The 20,792-nt window shown below is 42.0% G+C and overlaps 1 long non-coding RNA gene across 1 annotated transcript in view; it reads right to left on the minus strand.

The window, feature by feature from the left end:
- Positions 1-20,792, minus strand: part of LOC137206168 (uncharacterized) — a 112,626-nt gene that overhangs the window by 85,259 nt on the left and 6,575 nt on the right. Inside the window, exon 2 of the long non-coding RNA XR_010934496.1 lies at positions 15,738-15,837. This is a non-coding gene — a long non-coding RNA (uncharacterized lncRNA). The remainder of the gene's footprint in view (positions 1-15,737; positions 15,838-20,792) is intronic.

Below are 20,792 nucleotides of genomic sequence, written 5' to 3' on the forward strand. Positions count from 1 at the left end.
CGTAGGTATATAATATCAGTACCTTTCAACAAGGTTAAGTGAATTCACTCTTGGAAGGTTTTGAGGTTATAATCCTCTTATTCTGTAAATTTTTATGGAAGAAAATTATGATGCCAAACATAATTAGGACCAAATTCAAACTGATAGGCAAAAGCTTCTTTTTCCTCCACTGGGCCATTTTAGAAAATAAACAAGAAGTATGAAATATCGTGACTTTAACAGTGGAATTTATGTACAAGCTGTGAAACTTTGAAAAAAATCCTTGGGTCTCAGTTTCCTCGTCTTTAAAATGATGCAGGGGAAGGGGTAGAGGATTGAAATAGATCATATCTAAATTCCTTGCAAGTATTGAAATTGTACAATCTTATGAGTCCATTACAATCCCCTTTTAAATCACAGGAGAATACATTTGTAACTCCAAAGCTAACGCAATGTCATGCAATGACGTCTTTTCAACAAATAGTTACCCATAGTGATGACTTGGTACTTACAGACCATGTTCCCAAAGACAAAGTTAAGGGAAGATTTCAGGCTTTTGTCTAGAAAATCCAGGTCAATCTAACCTATGATACGGCCAGACAATAAAGATTTAAGAACAGAATAAACATTCTCAATCATTTTTGGATGAATTATTGAGGTGATTGTTCAAATTTCCACTTCCTTTTGCCAGAGCCTCTAAATATTCTCTCTGTTTTTCTCTATAAGGCGTTGGGGGTGAAGTTCAGGGGTTCATTTTTTTAGTCTATTTTTAACTCTTTCAGTCAACAAAGGAGATACATAAAATATTTTCACCAAAACAGTATCTCTGCTAAGTTAAAAATAATTTAAAATACAGTAACCAGGAGACTATGATATTTGGCTGCCTTGAAATGAGTCAAATTTAAGTGGAAAACTCATTTCCACCAATCTAGGTACTCAAGTACAAAACTATGCCTTTCTAATTCACCTTCCACTTATGCCCAAAGTTCAGTGTATCAGGAGAGCAGAAATATTTTGTGTCACTTTTGTGCTTGATGTTAAAATAAAAATAGGGGGTGGGGTGGGGAAATACCACCTGGAGTAAATTTTGAGTTTTGTTTGATGCAACAATTTTTATCACAGAAACATCATACCCATTCGAAATCTGTTTGTGGCATGATCTCAAATGTTGTACAGTCTTTAATGGACTTGATAGGACTAGTCTTGGAGGAGCAAGACCCTAATTTCTTCCAAAGGCATCCTTCTTTGAATTAAACAGTAAGAAGGGGGGAAACACTGTGTTAATATGTTTTAACTGCTAAACGTTGAAGTATATAAAGGTCCAAAATATTCAACTTGTTTCTTTCCATGGTACCTTAAAAATTTGTCAGTTAAATCACACTCAACTAAATACTGAGCCAGTAGGCTCAAAGCTTTGCAGGCTCTTCCAGACATCTATATGTGCCCAGAGGAAGCCAAACATATTTTTGTAAACTGTAACTAGAATTACTTGGTTGCATGTAATAGAAAAACTCAAAATAACAGTGACAAACAAAAAAGAAGGGAAGGAAGGAAGGAAGGAAGGAAGGGCAAAAGTTTCTTTCTCATGTAAAAATAGAGATAAGCAGCTTAGAAGTAGTAAAGTGACTCCAAGCTATCATCAATGACCCAAGTGTCTATCTTTCGCTCTATGATCCTACCAAGAGGTTTCTATCCTCAAGGTCAACTTCATGGTTACAGATAGTTGCTAGAACTTTAGCTATCACTTCCCAGTTGCTCCTCTAACAAAGTAGGAATAACAGAAGGGCAAAAGGGTTTCCTCCTAGCTGAGTCAACTTCTTTGAGCAGCCTTCCCAGAACTGCACAGAGCACTTCTGCTCTTTGGCCAGTCCCATGACCACACTTCGTTGCAAGAGAGGCTGGGAACCATCTCTAACTCTAGGTGGCAATGGGCCTGCCTAAAATTCAAGTTCTCTTCTTAAGGAGGAAAGGGTACTGGATATTGGGGTAGACAAGAATCAGCCTCTGCTATAGGAATGCTTAAATGTCTACGGTGTGAAATATTTTTAGAGGACTATTCCAAGAATACACACTTTTTCCCTCAGAAGGGGAAAGAGGTTTGCTGTCGAAGGCTATCCCTAATGCCAAACTGTGGAATATGGGTGGTGATAGGTGGAGTGCTAAGTCTTAGAGGCTGGACTTCACGAGAGTCTGGTAAAGACCAACTTCCAAGCAGGAAAAGAAATTGTGCATCTGTTGCCAAGTCTTTCAGCTCATTGGAGACATTACAGAGGTGAGAATCAGGCCGTGGCAGTGCCAGGCACCCAGGGAATTTGTTGATATTTATGCTAAGCACAGTAGAGAGGAGGGATAGGACTCCACACAGATCCGGTTTGGAATGGGCTGTCTGCATGACTCTCTACATGCCCTGATTCTTGGTTTCTTTTCCTCCAAATAAGCGAATAAACATGCCTCAAAGGGTTGCTGTAACATTAAATCGGGAATTCCATAAATCACATATGCTCAATAAACAGCAGCTATTAAGACTATGATCATGCATGTTTTTAACCTTTGATTTAGAACAAGATAAGCAACCCAGTGTTCCAGAGACATAGAGGGCGTTGTTCACCTTGTATACGTAGTGTGTATCTCTCTCACTTTTCCCTACTTTTCTTCTGCACTCTTATTTCTGTTTCTAGCCCAGGTTAATTCTCCCTTCCTACCACTTAGGACTCTCAACTGTATTCATGTCATAATATTGTGTAAACCCATGAGTTACTACTCCAACTCTATGAAAAGTGTGTGGTCTCAAAGAGTCATAGTTATGAGAGACAGAAGAGCGTAACGATTAAGACCTTGGGCTCTAGCATCAAACCTGAAACCCCAGAATCAACACTTGGTCAAGAGCCCTTAACCTTTCTAGGTCTCAGTTTTCTCACCTGTACATTGGAAATAATAATTCCTCTCTCATGAGTAGTGCACATAAAGCACTGAGGTCATAGCCTGGCACATGATAAACAATGAATGAATGAAGGTGATTGTAATGTTGTTAGAAACAGGAGTGGGATGGAAGAGAAGTCACATTCATCAGGGGCCTCCTCTATGCCAGGCGCTATACTTTATCATAAAGTTTTCTATAGCTTTTATTCCTTGCATTGATCCTACAAGTTGTAAACCTTTCTTAACAGATGAGGAAACTGATGCTTGGAATGACAAAAGAACTCGTGAAAGATAGAGAACAAATCAATGACAGTGGCATTACTTGGTCTCAGGTCTGTATTTCCAAAGGTCATAATCTCTCCAGGAAGAAGCTGGCGTGCCAATTTCTAATTCAACCTCTTGAGACACCAAAGAGGCAGAGAAAAATTTAGAACACAGGATACAATTACTTTCAGCACTGAAATGACCTCAGAAGAATATGTTCAGCCTCTGACATGCGTAAGTCTTCTTTTCAATATAGGGTCTATCATCTAATATACTTTCAATGTCAGAATGATTCAATCACTACTGAACTTTAGAAAACCTACTGCTGGTGTAGTTTTTAAAATTTTAATTTAAATGTTATTTTTATTTTGCCCCACAGCAAAATTTCCTTTATACGACTGCCATTCAAATATTACACGTGGATCTGAAACAGTTAAGTAAAATGAACAGTATTTTTTAACGATACCTCTCATGTAAGAAACCTGTGTATTTATAGATCTTCTGGTAATTCTCTACATTAATTCCTTGACCTCAAACTGACCGGAGAAGGTCAACAACTCCTGTAATGTCCCCGACTGGTACATTTTCCTCTCTAACTTAGCTGAAAACTACATAAAAGCTCAGGCAGTCAGAAAGCACCCAAATAGCTATACAGCTGAGATGACCCCACAATGCAAGTTAATCCCTCCAAGGTCAATTGTAATTTATGTTCAATTAACTGGCTCAAGAAACCTGTTTTAGACAGAAGCCAGAAATTAGGAAACCCGTTGCTTGACTTTTTAGTGGGGAACTCTTGCTGTGAAAGCCACTATTTGGGCGCAAAATAAGAGGCTAACACAGGCTTTTTTCCTGGGTGCACTTACATCCCCTCAGCTGACCATACCGACTCCCTCCAGGGATGTGCTGGAAACCTGAAGGATTTGGATGGGAAGTCTATTGTTCCTGTGGCTACTAGATACTGTGCAAGGGAATGTGACTGCCAACCTCAGTCTCCACTTTAGTGTGGAAGGTACCAAGTTAAGCTTCCTTTAGGGGCCATCAAAAAGACAGGAGGCAGTGAGAGCCGCTCCCACTGACCATATCTGAGAAATAATAGCATAAAAATAAATAATGTACTATTGAAGCAGAACCCATTAAATAAAACAAGAATCCATCAGTCCATACGGATAGAAATAAGTAAATGGATAAATAAATAAAGGAGGAAAAAGGGAAAGCTTTTTTTTACAATAGAATACCTACTGATAAATATATTAAAATGTTGGAGTTAGAAGACCATCAGTGGATGTGAAAACCAGTGAATAAAGGTTTGATGAGGAAGAAGATAGTTACACAATAATCTCAAACAATCTCTTACTTGGCAGACAACACCTTAATCAACTGAACAAAGTTAATGTCACCAGTACTGGAACAAACAGACATCATGTGCCAGCTGACGCCGTGGACTGAGGACATCTCATCTCTTCTGTGGTGCCCTTGCCAAACATGCATAACCTGAGTACAATCGTAAGGAAACATCATGCAAACCTCAACTGAGGCACATTCCATGAAATAACTGGTCTGTACTCTTCAAAATGTCAAGGTCAAGAAAGACCAAGAAAGATTGAGAAACTGTTTACTCCAGATTTAAGGCCACTAAAGAAAGATGACAAGTAAAATGTCATGTATGATCCCGGATTAGATTCTAAGTCAGGAAAAGATATATATAAAGGACATTGTTTTGGCAATTGATGAAACTTGAATATGGACTGTGGATTAGATAACAGTATTGCATCAATGTTCAATTTCCTGATTTTAATAACTTGTCTGTATTTATGTATGAAAATGTCCTTGTTCTTAGAACATACCCACTAAAGTATTTAGTAGTAAAAGCGGGCATGTCACCAACTCAATCTCAAAGGGTTCAGGAAAAAATTATATGTTATATGAAAGAGAAAGAGAGAATGATAAAGCAAAAGTCAAAATGTAAACAATTAGTGATATCTGGGTAAAGGATTAAAGGATTACAGGAGTTGTTTGTATTATTCTTGCAACTTTTCTATAAGTTTAAAATTATATCAAAATGAAAAGTTATTTTTAAAAAAATTTTTAATTTAAAACTACAGCAGAACAAAATCATTATTAGTTAAGATACATTCTAAAGTATACGCAAGTGAGAAGAACTGGTATCTAGTGTTTGATGTACAATATTCCAGAATAAAAGAGACAGTGAGAAAAGGAGGGAAACAGGGAGGGATAAATTGGGAGATTGGGATTGACATATACACACTACTATACATAAAATAGATAACTAATAAGGACCTACTGTATAGCACAGGGAACTCTACTCAGTTCTCTGTAATAACCTATCTGGGAAAATAAGCTAAAAAAGAGTGGATATATGTATATGTATAACTGATTCACCTTGCTGTTGTACACCTGAAACTAACACAACATTGTAAATCAATACTCCAATATATACTCTAATATAAATAAGTAAATAAATAAATAAGGAGGGAAACAGATTTTAAAAAATAACAAAATGTCGATCATTCTAATTCTTGAATTTGGGTGATAGGTACATGGGGATCTGTTGTCCCAGTCTCTCTACTTTTGTGTATGTTTGAAATTTTTCCATAATAAAAAGGTTTTAACATTGTAAACCCACCTAAATTGATGCCCATCCTCCAACTCCAGCGATGACAACGATGCTAACTCAATACCCTCCCCCCTATACTGCATTCCAGTTCACCCACATTCCTGATAGTCTGGGTGAAAACTCTGGATGGTTTGGCCCAATCTCCAGATGATAATTTGGGTTCAAAAGCAGCATTTTATGGGAATTAAATGACACTTATTGGACATTCACTGATGTCCCAGTACAGCAAGTAAGAGCTACCTGCTGCATTCTTAATGCGTTTTGCTAATACAGAGTGATAGAGGTTTCTGTTCATCATTTCTTCTATTCAGAAAACATGTTCTACAGCACAGCTGGAATCAGAAACCCTAGAAACTGGACACGCTTTCAGAAAGGCAGCCAGAGGGAAGGAGCTATTCTTACCACCCTCTGAGACGACACATTCCCACACATTGCATGAACTTGACATTAGGTTCTGGAAGATTTCCATTTGAGACAACATTTATATCTTTGACTGGCTATAAAAATTTAAATCTTGGGGAAATAAGTAGAAAAAAATCACTACCTAATGTAAGATTGAAAACAAAAGTCAACATCAAGCTTCAATAGACACTTCCTGAAATATGATGGAACACTAAGTCCTTCTGGGAACCTGGACCAAACAGGAGATCCTCATGTCTACTATGACTTTCATCCCTGAAAGAAGCCCAGGTGCTACTTCATTTAGAATGTGAGAAAGCAAAGTAAAATGGTCATGGAGTTAAACCATTTAGTAGCGACTGCGGTAATAACGATGAAATTTAAATGTGTATAGCAAGTTTGAAAAAGTACCACCGGACTTCCGGGAAGATGGCGGAAGAGTAAGACGCGGAGATCACGTTCCTCCCCACAGATACACCAGAAATACATCTACGCGTGGAACAACTCCTACAGAGCATCTACTGAACGCTGGCAGAAGACCTCAGACCTCCCAAAAGGCAAGAAACCCCCCACGTACCTGGGTAGGGCAAAAGGAAAAACTAAACAGAGACAAAAGGATAGGGACGGGTCCTGCACCAGCGGGAGAGAGCTGTGAAGGAGGAAAAGTGTCCACACACTAGGAAGCCCCTTCGCGGGTGGAGACTTCGGGAGGCGGAGTGGGGGAGCTTGGGAGCCGCGGAGGAGAGCACAGCAACAGGGGTGCGGAGGGCAAAGCGGACAGATTCCAGCGCAGAGGATCGGGCCGACCGGAACTTGCCAACCGAGAGGCTTGTCTGCTCGCCCGCCGGGGCGGGCGGGACTGGGAGCTGAGGCTCTGGCTTTTGTCGGAGCGCCGGGAGAGGACTGAGGTTGGCGGCGTGAACACAGCCTGCGGGGCGTTGGTGCACCGCGGCTGGCCGGGAGAGAGTCCGGGGAGAAGTCTGGAACTGCCGAAGAGGCAAGAGACTTTTACGTCCCTCTTTGTTTCCTGGTGCACGAGGAGAGGGGATTAAGAACGCTGCTTGAGAGAGCTCCAGGGACGGGCGCGAGCCGCGACTAGGGGTGCGGAGCCCAGAGACGGACGTGGCTGGGGCCGCCCAGAGCGGCTAGGGCCGCTGCTGCCGCCACCGGGAGGCCTGTGTGCGAACACAGGTCACTAGCCACGCGCCCTTCCGGGGAGCCTGTGCAGCCCGCCACTGCTGGGGTCCCGGGATCCAGGGACAACTCCCCCGGGAGAACGCACAGGCGCGCCTCACGCTGCAACGTCTCGCCGGCCTCTGCAGCCGCAGGCCCACCCCACACTCCGTGCCCCTCCCTACCCCCGGGCCTGAGTGAGCCAGAGCCTCCGAATCAGCGGCTCCTTTAACCCCGTCCTGTCTGAGCAAAGAACAGACGCCCTCCGGCGACCTACACGCACAGGCGGGGCTAAATCCAAAGCTGAGCCCCTGGGAGCTGTGAGAACAAAGAAGAGAAAGGGAAATCTCTCCCAGCAGCCTCAGAAGCAGCGGATTAAAGCTCCACAATCAACTTGATATACCCTGCATCTGTGGAATACCTGAATAGACAACCAATCATCCCAAATTAAGGAGCGGTGTGGATGAAAGGATCTTGGTGCTGCAGCCAGGAGTTAGTGCTGTGCCTCTGAGGTGGGAGAGCCAACTTCAGGACACTGGTCCACAAGAGGCCTCCCAGCTGCACATAATATCAAACAGCAAAAATTTCCGAGAGATCTCCATCTCAACGCCAGCACCCAGCTTCACTCAACGACCAGCAAGCTACAGTGCTGGACATCCTATGCCAAACAACTAGCAAGACAGGAACACAACCCCACCCATTAGCAGAGAGGCTGCCCAAAATCATAATAAGTCTACAGACACCCCAAAACACACCACCAGACGTGGACCTGCACACCAGAAAGACAAGATCTAGCCTCATCCACCAGAACACAGGCACTAGTACCCTCCACCAGGAAGCCTACACAACCCACTGAACCAACCTTAGCCACTGGGGACAGACACAAAAAACAACAGGAACTACGAACCTTCAGCCTGCAAAAAAGGAGACCCCAAACACAGTAAGATAAGCAAAATGAAAAGACAGAAAAACACACCGCAGATGAAGGAGCAAGATAAAAACCCATCAGACCTAACAAATGAAGAGGAAATAGGCAGTCTACCTGAAAAAGAATTCAGAATAATGATAGTAAGGTTGATCCGAAATCTTGGAGATAGAATGGACAATAGAATGGACAAAATGCAAGAATCAGTTAACAAGGACCTAGAAGAACTAAAGATGAAACAAGCAACGATGAACAACACAATAAATGAAATTAAAAGTACTCTAGATGGGATCAATAGCAGAATAACTGAGGCAGAAGAACGGATAAGTGACCTGGAAGATAAAATAGTGGAAATAACTACTGCAGAGCAGAATAAAGAAAAAAGAATGAAAAGAACTGAGGACAGTCTCAGAGACCTCTGGGACAACATTAAACGTATCAACATTCGAATTATAGGGGTTCCAGAAGAAGAAGAGAAAAAGAAAGGGACTGAGAAAATATTTGAAGAGATTATAGTTGAAAACTTCCCTAATATGGGAAAGGAAATAGTTAATCAAGTCCAGGAAGCACAGAGAGTCCCATACAGGATAAATCCAAGGAGAAATACGCCAAGACACATATTAATCAAACTGTCAAAAATTAAATACAAAGAAAACATATTAAAAGCAGCAAGGGAAAAACAACAAATAACACACAAGGGAATCCCCATAAGGTTAACAGCTGATCTTTCAGCAGAAACTCTGCAAGCCAGAAGGGAGTGGCAGGACATATTGAAAGTGTTGAAGGAGAAAAACCTGCAACCAAGATTACTCTACCCAGCAAGGATCTCATTCAGATTTGATGGAGAAATTAAAACCTTTAGAGACAAGCAAAAGCTGAGAGAGTTCAGCACCACCAAACCAGCTCTACAACAACTGCTAAAGGAACTTCTCTAGGCAAGAAACACAAAAGAAGGAAAAGACCTACAATAACAAACCCAAAACAATTAAGAAAATGGGAATGGGAACACACATATCGATAATTACCTTAAATGTAAATGGACTAAATGCTCCCACCAAAAGACACAGATTGGCTGAATGGATACAAAATTTACAAGCAGCTCATGCAGTTCAATGTCAGAAAAACAAACAACCCAATCCAATAAATAGACCTAAATAGACCTAAATAGACATTTCTCCAAAGAAGATATACAGATTGCCAACAAATATATGAAAGAATCTGCAACATCATTAATCATTAGAGAAATGCAAATCACCACTACAATTAGATATCATCTCACACTGGTCAGAATGGGCATCATCAAAATATCTAGAAACAAAAAATGCTGGAGAGGGTGTGGAGAAAAGGGAACCCTCTTGCACTGTTGGTGGGAATGTAAATTGATACAGCCACTATGGAGAACAGTATGGAGGTTTCTTAAAAAACTAAATATAGAACTACCATAGGACCCAACAATCCCACTACTGGGCATATACCCTAAGAAAACCATAATTCAGAAAGAGTCATGTACCAAAATGTTCATTGCAGCTCTATTTACAATAGGCCGGAGATGGAAAAAACCTAAGTGTCCATCATCAGATGAATGGGTAAAGAAGATGTGGCACATATATACAATGGAATATTACTCAGCCATAAAAGAAACAAAATTGAGTTATTTGTAGTGAGGTCGATGGACCTAGAGTGTGTCATACAGAGTGAAGTAAATCAGAAAGAGAAAAAGAAATACTGTATGCTAACACATATATGTGGACTCTAAGGGGGAAAAAAAAAAAAAAGGTCATGAAGAACCTAGGAGCAAGACAGTAATAAAGACACAGACCTACTAAAGAATGGACTTGAGGATATGGGGAGGGGGAAGGGTAAGCTGGGACGAAATGAGAGAGTGGCATGGACATATATACACTACCAAACGTAAAATAGATAGCTAGTGGGAAGCAGCCGCATAGCACAGGGAGATCAGCTCGTTGGTTTGACTAACTAGAGGGGTGGGATAGGGAGGGTTGGAGGGAGGGAGACGCAAGAGGGAAGAGATATGGGAACATATGTATATGTATAACTGATTCACTTTGTTATAAAGCAGAAACTAACACACCATTGTAAAGCAATTATACTCCAATAAAGATGTTAAAAAAAAAAAAAAAAAAAAGAAAAAGTACCACCATAAAATGATAAATAAATAAAAAGCACCACAGAGACATTCATTGTTTAATTTCATTCCCACAAACATCTGTAAGGTAGGCTTGGAAGGTAGAATTCATCCCTATCTTACAGGTGAATAAACTGGCGCTCACTATGATTGATGTCACCAAAGTCATACAAGAGGGAAATGAGGAGGCTAGGATTCGTTCCCTAAGATTTCCCAGCTCCCAATTACCCGTATTATTCCCGAGAACAAACACCAGGAAAATTCACGTAGGCAAACATTTAATGAACATCCTGCTGTTCACAGCAGCTTCAGTACCTCACCTGTCATGGTTTCTCTAAAGCAGACTTTACAAATCAGCATAGATTATTCTAAGTCAACAGCTACAAATAGGTTCACAAGACAAAGTCAGATCTGTTTTCAGTAGAATCCGATATCAACATATTATTCACAGAAACACACAACTTGAGGCCATGGAGATTCTCCTGTCAACATCATGTGCCTGGGAGGATTTGAGAAAATCATTTTTAATTAAAAGTGCCAAACATTAGAATCAACCTGAGATATTCGAAATACTAAAGAGAATTAACCAGATAGGATGACTGGCCTAAATTTCACAGTTAATAAAGGGAGTAAAATCATTGACTTAACCTTTGTGCTCAGACGCAGGTTTAATTCCTACTACACATAATGAAAACGCTGCCTGCAAACTCCATAACCAAACTTCATAAAAATGCAGCATTATCATTTGAAACCTACTGTATTTTAAAAATGATTCCAAGAGAGGTTATGCAGATCTGGATGCACTAGGAGGTGAAGGAGGTTCAGGAAAGTCCAGTAGCAGAGAAGAGTGATGAAGTCTCCTCCCATAGTAAGCACTGCAAAAGTATTTGATAAATATTTGATACAGAAATAAAGTGGAGGTAAATTCAGGGTTTTCTTAGCAGACATATCCTGGGTTCATTTTTATATTAAAAATGAACAACTGGGACTTCCTTGGTGGTCCCAATACACTTGGGAGTCCCAATGCACTCCCAATACAGGGGCCTGGGTTCGATTCCTGGTCGATTCCTTGGTCAGGGAACTAGATCCCGCATGCCACAACTAAAGATCCTGCATGCTGCGACAAAGACCCAGTGCAGCCAAATAAATAAATAAATATTAAAAAAAACAGAAAAAAGACCAAACCTAAAAGAAAAAAAGGAACAGCTGATGTGGTTACTATTTCTCAGATTGTTGAGGGAACCAAACTCTAAGTTTCTCTCGGTATTAGTTTGCTAGGGCTGCTGTAACAAAAACCACAGACAGGTGGGGGAAAAACAACAGAAAGTTATTTCCTCAGTTCTGATGGTCCAAAATCAAACTAATGTTGGCTTTGATTTCTTCTGAGGCCTCTCTGGGCTTGCAGATGGCTGCCTTCTCCCTGTGTCTTCACATGGCTTTTCTCTCTGTGCATGTGCATTCCTGGTGTCTCTTTTTGTGTACAAATGTCTTCTTATTTTTAGGACACCAGTCATATCGGGTTAAGGTCCATCCACATGATCTCATTTAACCTTAATTATCTTTTTAAAGGCCCTATCTCCAAATACAGTCACATTTTGAGGTACTAAGCAACCCCTAGTTAGGGCTCTAGCATGTGAATTTGGGTGGCCCATAACACTCCCATTGCCTGAATCCTCAGCCCATTTATTGGAGAGTCTTTGAGCCAAGCTGAAACAAATTTCACCTGGTATTTGAACACCTTCCCCAAGCCAAACCAAGTTTCAGATTTTCACCAAACTCATGTTGGCAGGGTTCCCCTTGTACCCTCTGTCTGCCCCCCACTGTAAGTATAGAGGTACTGGTTTATTCTAATAATAGAGCAAAATTTAGAGAAAACATCTCTTTACCTACTTGAAAGCTATCCAACTTCATTTTTCCTAAAAAGAAAAGGCAATACTTCAGATATTTACTTGAATCAACTTATTGGGGTTGATTGCCCCATTTGCCCTGTTACCAGCTAGACAACCACAGGGTTACCTTTATCTTTGTTTCTATAACCAACAAAGGTGAAAATACTATCAGGTAGAAAAGTATATAATTTAGTCAATGACAAAGGCAAAACATTCCTGTGGCATGTCTTTTGTGGAGCGTGTGGAGAGATCCTGCAGCTAGACATCAAGAGTTCATGTTGGGTGAGGGCCTTTAGCTCCCTGCTTCTCATCTCAAGCCACTGCTCTAAGTTACTCTTCTAGAGAGAAGATGTATAATGAAGACTTGACTATATCTCACAGGTGCCTCAGGATATTGTGGAATGTTGTAACTCTAATATTTGTCAATTACGTAACATGACATGAATATGTCAATGATGAAGAAAGAGTGATGTTGTACACCACTGACAGCAAAATCTTCCACCTAACAGGCGACCCTATTTCTGGTGACCTTGCCACTGATTTTCACTGTTTTCCTGCTCCCAGAATGAGATCTCTGACACTGCAGACTTTGCGTTGCTAAAAGTCCTCCAGGGACTTCCCTGGTGGTCCAGTGGTTAAGAATCTGCCTTCCAATGCAGGGGATGTGGGTTCAATCCCTGGTCGGGGAACTAAGATCCCACATGCCATGGGGCAACTCAGCCCGTGTGCTGCAACTACTGAGCACACGGGCCACAGCTAGAGAGACGCCAGCGCCACAATGAAGAGCCCACGCACCGCAGTGAAAGATCCCACATGCCACAACTAAGACCCAATGCAGCCAAAAAAAAAAAAAAAAAAAGTCCTCCACAAACAGGTGGATGAGTTAACACACTCTCCCCTGATATAAAACAACTCAAAATGCTTAAACATTGCTGAAGAAAATCACACAGCCATGCACAAAAGGCTGCCCCTTGGTCTCCAATTCCTCTTTTGTCCTTGACACTGACAAGCAAGCTTTGCATTTCTGGTCAGCTTCCTCTCCCATTTTCCATTGCGATATTAACATTTAACCTTCTCAAGTCTTTCCCTTTCTGCTATGCTTAGGGTGACCAATCTTCCTGGTTTGTCCAGGACTAAGTGGGTTCCCTGGTAGGATATGGGACTTTCAGTGCAAAAAACCTTTTTACCCTCCTAACCCCTCACTTATCATCAAATGACTACCCATATCTCAAAAAAGAAAATTAAGGTTATCAGGTGTGAACTGCCCCCCAATTATTCCTCCACCAACCCCTGCGTGGACATACATCTGTAGCCTTCACTTGCCTTTAGTCTTAGAGGCTAGCATACCCTCTCTGTTGCAATTTCAACATTCCCTCCTCTTTCCCCTCATTATACAAATATGCACAAGTCTTCCCCAGCTTCAAAATCGGATATCCTCCCCCCACCATGTTCCCCTTTATTGACAGCCCTACTCCAAGCCTTTCCTTCACCATAAACTTCCTGAAAGAGATCCAGAATGATCTCATATACTCCAATGGCTCCTCCCAAATTTTTATCTCCAGCCCACTCCTCTCTGCTAAAAGGCTATGTCTTCATTTTCCGAATGAACATCTTATCTTGATAACCCACAAGTTTCTCAAACTCAAAATTTCTAAAACCAAGCTACCATTCTTCTTTCCAACACGCCCCTTCTTCTAAAGTTACTACGCCAGCAAATGGAACCACAATCTGCCCAAATTTCCAAACCAGAAACCATGCCCTTTCTTTCATCTTCTCTTTATTCCCCACCCCCTACACCCATACTAGCCTCCTGTCTCCTAAATACCTTCTCTTATTCATCACTTTCACTCCTGGACTCCACTGTTATCACAACAGCCTCCTCGCTGTTTCCTCAGGCCCCACCTCCTTCAGACTATCTTTCATGAGCTTGACGTCTGTGAGGTCACAGATCAAGTTATTCCTACTATGTGGGAATATAGAAAATCTTTGATTTAGCCTTCTGAACACCAAACTGGCTACAAGGATGTCTCCTTGGGCTTCGTGAACAATTTCTAATTTGTTCACAAAAATGACTGGATCGATGTCCCCACTGGCTTTGTGGCTGATTCAAACAACAGTATAAATTAAAGTAGTCAAAGGTAGTCAAAAAGGCTGCCCGTGTTTCTTTGTAGGAATGCCACGTATAGTCCCTATATCTGTTTTACCCTGGCCTCTGGGGGTTAATGTTTGCTAACAAGTTGAGCTGTTACAGAAGCCACTGGTCATTTCACACCATTAGCTGTTATGATTTTCAACTTATGTCCTACGATATCTCCTCCTGCTTCTCTGCTCCAGCCACAGTGGCAAACTTGTCATTTTCTAAGTAAGCCACTTTCTCTCCCAACCCAGTGCCCTTGCCTGGAATACCCTTCTCCTCCTTCAACATTGTCAAACTAATCTATTCAGAAATTAACAATAACACTTTTCACTTGGTAAAAGAAAAGACCACTGGAGGGTCGCATCTGCCTAGAAGTTGTGCTGCTCCTGGCACAGTTTGCAATCAAAGCTCTTCTTTGCCCTGCTCTGTACCATAGGAGGGCTGATCTGGTGTTTCCCAGGTTCTGCATCAGCTGGTTTCTTGCTGGATTTAGCTGAAAGGGGGTCCTGGTGATGGATTAGAGAGTGAAAGACAAGACTGCAGAATACTTCTCTCTCACTTATCTTCTCCATAGCTCCAGCTCCACTACACACGTTGCCCTGTTACATCTTCTACAAGGTGACTGACCCCTGGTGTCTGATACCTGCTTCCTCTGTCCATCTGGTCTACCTGGGGCAACAGCCTTCTGAGATTGCTCAGCTCTGATTGCCTTCGAAGCCCCTCCTGTCCTCTGTGTAACCAATTCACTATGGTCAATTCTTTCCCTTATATATAATACTCAGAGTGGCTTCTGTTTTTCCTGGTTGAACTTGGATATAAAAAAAACAAAAAAAAACATTTCCTAAAAAAAACAAAAAAACATTTCCTCATCTCTACTCCTCCTGCCTTGAGCCCACCACAAAGGCTCTCAAGGGCTCTCTTCCTCCAGGTTGCTGGTTTAACTTTTGTGTCTCCACAGCACCTGTGTATACTGCTATGTGTTGGGATTGTGGTTTTCTTATCAGCTCCACCCCTGGCTGAGCTCTTGAGGGCAGAGACAATGTCCTGTTAATCTCAGCACCCGCCATGTCCTGCTCACAGCTTAGGGGACATTAGGTGCTCAAGATTTTAAAACACACACGTGCACATGCATGCACACACACAGCTTTTTCGGTCTGAAAAAGGATTCCATGTAATATGCTAGAAATATACAAAGATTTAAGGCAAGACCCGGAATAGAGTAACAAAGAATTTCAGTGAAAGCTAGTAAAAATGTGGATTTTTTTTCTTACTGTGGATTTTTTCATGAAAGGAGAAGGCACGCTAGTAGTTGGGTTTCCTTCTTCTCTTTGGAGTACGGCATGTTGTTTTTCAGTCCGCTGGATCACAGTCCTGTCATTGGTGGAAAAGTCACCTTTTATTTCATTGAAGCAACTTAATCAGTACAGGTATTAATTACCCTAGCAACTGCTTTGGAACAATAAGGCACTGTCTGGTGGCCAAGCAGGGAAAAATCAAAGGAAAGCATCTCAGGATTCTAAGAGACCTTCACAACTTTGAGGACAGAGGACTATTCCCTTAGGAATCAGGACTCCTCCAGAAAAAATCTGGAGCTTTTTGAGAGAGGAACTTAATTATTATATTCAATATAATTTAAAGCAATTCCTTACCACATTTTGCAATGCAACGTGATTTACAAAGCAGAAATACAGTAATATCATTTAGAGACCAGGCAAAAGATCCATTTAAGATAACAGATATGATGTTCTAGCTGTAGAGTCAGGATTATTAATCAAAGTACCTGGAAATTTGGTCGCTGATTTAGCGCCATCCCCATCGCACCCCACCACAACTCTCTGCTGGAGAATCCTTTTCAACTTGGGCATAAGTGTGGTACAACAGTATGTCTCTATCTGGACTGTATTTTTATGGACATCTTGAATTCAATGTACCATAAAATCCTTAAACATTAAAGTCATCGCAGCACCCTTAACATGGCAATATTTTTACTGCAAGGAAACCAGAAAACAGGTTTATAATCGTCTCCTTAAGACTGTGGAGGGATGTGCAAAAAGAATTCATTCCCCCTTAATCGTAACAGTATATTTCCTATTATAAAATGTGCCTAGAGTTGACTTCCTGCTCTGGTGTGAATCACAGTGGTGGCTGTCTTGGCAAGGTATGGCCCGTGTGTGTGTGACATACTGCAGGTACCAGCTGCAAAAAACTCACCATTGTCTTTCTGTAATGAAGTCAGTTGAAACAGCAAAGTGTCCTAAAGTGAATCCAAGTGTGCTCAGTGTCCAAAAGGTCAATCATGTCATAGTGTTAGACAATTGGGTTTGCAATGCTACTAACTAGGGTACTTTTGTTTTTGCTTTTTTGTTGTTGTTGTTGTTGTTTTGTGTGTGTGGTACGCGGGCCTCTCACTGTTGGGGCCTCTCCCGTTGCGGAGCACAGGCTCCGGACGCGCAGGCTCAGCGGCCATGGCTCACGGGCCCAGCCGCTCCGCGGCATGTGGGATCTTCCCGGACCGGGGCACGAACCCACGTCCCCTGCGTCGGCAGGCGGACTCTCAACCACTGCGCCACCAGGGAAGCCCTGTTTTTGTTTTTTAATAAAGTAATGCTAGTCTATTAAAATAAAGGAAATGTATTACAGCAAATATCGAATCAGACATTGTGACACAATGACAGGTCTGAATCACACAGAAGATTTCGTATTTAATTTCCAGTAAACCCCAGACTTTTGCTTTAGAGGAATTTTACTTGAAACAAGAGTCTCTGTCTTATATATTTTTTGCTAGTCTGAGATTCCACCCCTTCTAATGATTGTTATAGCCAACTCAGACTTTTTGTAGTGAAGCGAGTGGGTATTGAACCAGCTCACAATTTAATTTTTTTGCAAAAGACTTCCAGAAAATTTATTTTACTTTATGAGATTTTATAGTCATTTACTTGGATTTTCACATTTATTTCTTGTTCTGTTTCAAAGATGTTTTCTTCTAAAATGAAGATCCCATTAGTTTTCAGATGCTCCATGTGACACTGAAAAAGACTTTTTCTAAAAATAAGAAACCAAGCTGATGCCACCTTGATGGAAAAAAATATATATAAATAGTAAATGGTTACATATAAATAATATGTCTATTAAACTAAGGTCCATCCATTTTGTTGAAAATTTTAAAATAATTTAAAAAAATTTTTAAAGTTTTACTTTTTCCTTTAATGACTATTTCTTCATTTAGGGAAAAACTAATTTTTTAAATGACAAATGTGAATTGAAATATAGAAAAAAGTTTGTTTGAATTTAATACATTTGAAAAGATTTTTAAAGTTTTCTTTGTAAACTTTGTATATGGAATTGTAAAAAGACACTAGATATATATTTTCCTATCCGACACATTTAGATGAATCGAGCTGAATGATTTTTAACATTAACCTTTTAAAACTTAACTTGGTAGTTACAGATGTTTTAATCTTTGGAAGTCATTACATGTTCATTTTCCTTTCAGCATTAATTATACATAATGACCTCCACCTAGCACATACTCTGGACAAAAACTATACTTATTTACACTTTCTAATGCTTTTAAAAATAAAAATAGCTTTCATTATTAACAATAAGGGCAAATTTTCAACTATTAAAATCTTGGTATTTTTGAAGACTTGTCTTCGGCTATTCTAACTAGAAAATTCTATCATAAATAAAACTGTTTCATAAATTCTCTGAATAATAGCTTAATTACTTATAAACTCTGGAAACAATTAGTTTATCATCCTTTGAAGTAAGTAAGGCAACTTGCCAGGCTGAGAGCAAAGCGCTTGTCACTTTTTCATGTAATGAGCTTAGTTTCTTTTTGTTATTTCAGATTATTTGGAAAAGGAAACTCAGTCGAATACACTTTAATGTTCAGAAGATTAAAAGTTGAATCATTCACTTCATAAATGGCTTCTGCAATAACACTTATAAAGTACCGAAAGAAATACTGAAGGCTCTGAAGATTATAATTTATGTGCTTATGGAAATCATTGAAAGATATTCTGGTGAAAAGATAAAGTTGTGCTTGAGTGACACCGAGATTGTAAAAGATTGACGAGGACCGTCCTCGCTCTCAGCCTCATAATATCATCTCTCGAACAAACCACCGAATTACTGCAACAGACTCTTCTCTCTCTAAGAAGCTTCTTGCTCTCTTTCTCTCCTTACCTGCCCCCACCCCATCCCTTCTACTTCCCGCTGCCTCTTGGTCTCTATGTCCACCCCACCCCATCCCTGCCTCCACACACACCCTTCTCCTTCATCCCACCCGACAGCCCCTCCCTTTTCCTCTGCGACTCTCTTTTTCATCGCGGTTCACTGTCAGGTGTCTTCATCCTGACCAAACATATCAAAGGAAGTTCTGAATATAAGTAGTTATTGTGAGACTGACACACTCTATGTCTGAAATTACTCCCCACCCCAAAAAATGAGGTAAAAGGGGAAAAAGTATCGGAAGAGAATGCTGACTTCAACCTGGCAGGCTCCGATCCGCCTGAGTTGTCGCCGAGCGCAGGTGAGAGGTGAGAAGCGTTCGGAGGCCGCCTTGTTCAAGGCCAGCCGGGTGAATATTCTTGCAGCCATTGCGTCAGATGGAGCCAATACCTGAGGTCGCCCTCTCCCTTCTGCCCTCGCCGGTCAACGAGAAGGTCATCTATAATTCCATCACCTGACTCTAGGATTGTTTACCCTGCGCAGGGGAGAGAAACTGAGGGCCAAGAAAAGCAGACAGGTCCAGACAGGTCCAAGAGCCAGGAGGCTCCCCCTGGGACCTGTCCAGCTGGTGAGGGCCCGTACCAGATCGAGGACAGCAAACTTTTTGCATCATTTTGCATATTTCGAAATGATATTAACATATTTCCGATACCACCCCCCTACTGGAAGTCGTAATTGCAACTCACCCTTCCCTTTGTCGGCGGGAATCGCTTTAAGCAGTCCCAGCAAGTCAACCTACTTTGGGGAGGCATTTTGCATTTTTCATTGCCCCTCACCTCTCCCCAAACCTATATGTCAAGGAATAGGGAGTTGAGACATGACACATTAATGTTTTTATCAGGGGACGCTCTCTGCTCCCACAGAAAGGGAGGGAGACTGGGAGGAAGGGGGGGCGCTGAGAAGACATCCCTCCGCAGCTCCTGCGGAAATTCATATTCAGTGTATGTTCCTCTCTCACCTGAAATAAATTCTGCAGGCCTACCCACACAAACCCCGCAGCACTTATTTATTTGCATGTCATGCTTTTAATATGGTAGAAGGCAAGACGGATCTTTGAGGAGGGGAGATGAGTCTCACCTTTCAGATTCGCTCTCTTAAATAAAAAAAGAATTGTCCGGCTGGGCGCCTAAGAATTTATCTTGAGTTTGTGGTCATTATCTCTATTATATAGACCTGGCAATAAATAAATCGGGTAGTTACTACCCAACAATAAAACCGTAGTGTATGGGACACGTTACTATTACTTTCTTAATAATCTGCGGTTTCTTTCACTTTAAATCTTCCCAGTCTCGTCTTCCCTCTTGTCTACAAGGATCTATCTTCACCCCTTGAGGTACCAGACCGCTCAGTTCATTTTTATATTTTGTGAACACAGTAAGTTTTCCTGTCTAGACTTTCTGTTTTTCCTCCTATTTCTAGGCTGCCTAATCTGCTTCAAGACAAAGGGTCGACCCGGATCAAATATCTCCCCCCCCACTTTAACCGCCTGGTGCGTCCACTTTAATGAAGATCGACCCCCTCGCGGCAGCCACCCTTGGGGTCTCTAGGAGAAAGGGAGCTACGCAGAGCCCGGGGGACCCAACCGGGGGAAGATGGTCGGCGCCCCCGTCCGTGGGCACGCCCTTGGGTGCGCACGGAGCCCAGAGGCTGATCTGGAAAGACTCTGCCTGGGCCATTTCTCCCTCTCACGGCCCTCACCCCGATTCTTGCTGGTGTGCCTGCCCACACAGAGATTTCGGGGTGGGGGCGTCCCGTCCCTCCGACTTCCCCCGGCTCGCCCTCCGCCCGGGCACAGCGCGTCAGACGCGGACAAGAGCGCGAGCAGCCTGGACCCGCCGGAGAAGTCGGTCCTCACTCTTCTGCCGGCTCCTCTGCGCCCGCAGGCATTAAAACCTCACCGAGAGGGCTCGGCCCGGAGGCGCGGACGCGGAGTTGGGCTGGGGGTGCGGGCGCTTCTCTCAGGTGCCCAGACTTGCGGCTGGCGGGAGAGGCTGCACGCGCTCCCATCCGGCCTGGGCTCTCGCACCTGAGGCTCGCCTCCTCTGCTACGGCGAGGTGCGCGTCTCTCACCCCGAGCCCGAACCCCAGCCGGG

The sequence above is a fragment of the Pseudorca crassidens genome, chromosome 14, assembly GCF_039906515.1.
Source record: "Pseudorca crassidens isolate mPseCra1 chromosome 14, mPseCra1.hap1, whole genome shotgun sequence".
Classification (NCBI taxonomy): domain Eukaryota; kingdom Metazoa; phylum Chordata; class Mammalia; order Artiodactyla; family Delphinidae; genus Pseudorca; species Pseudorca crassidens.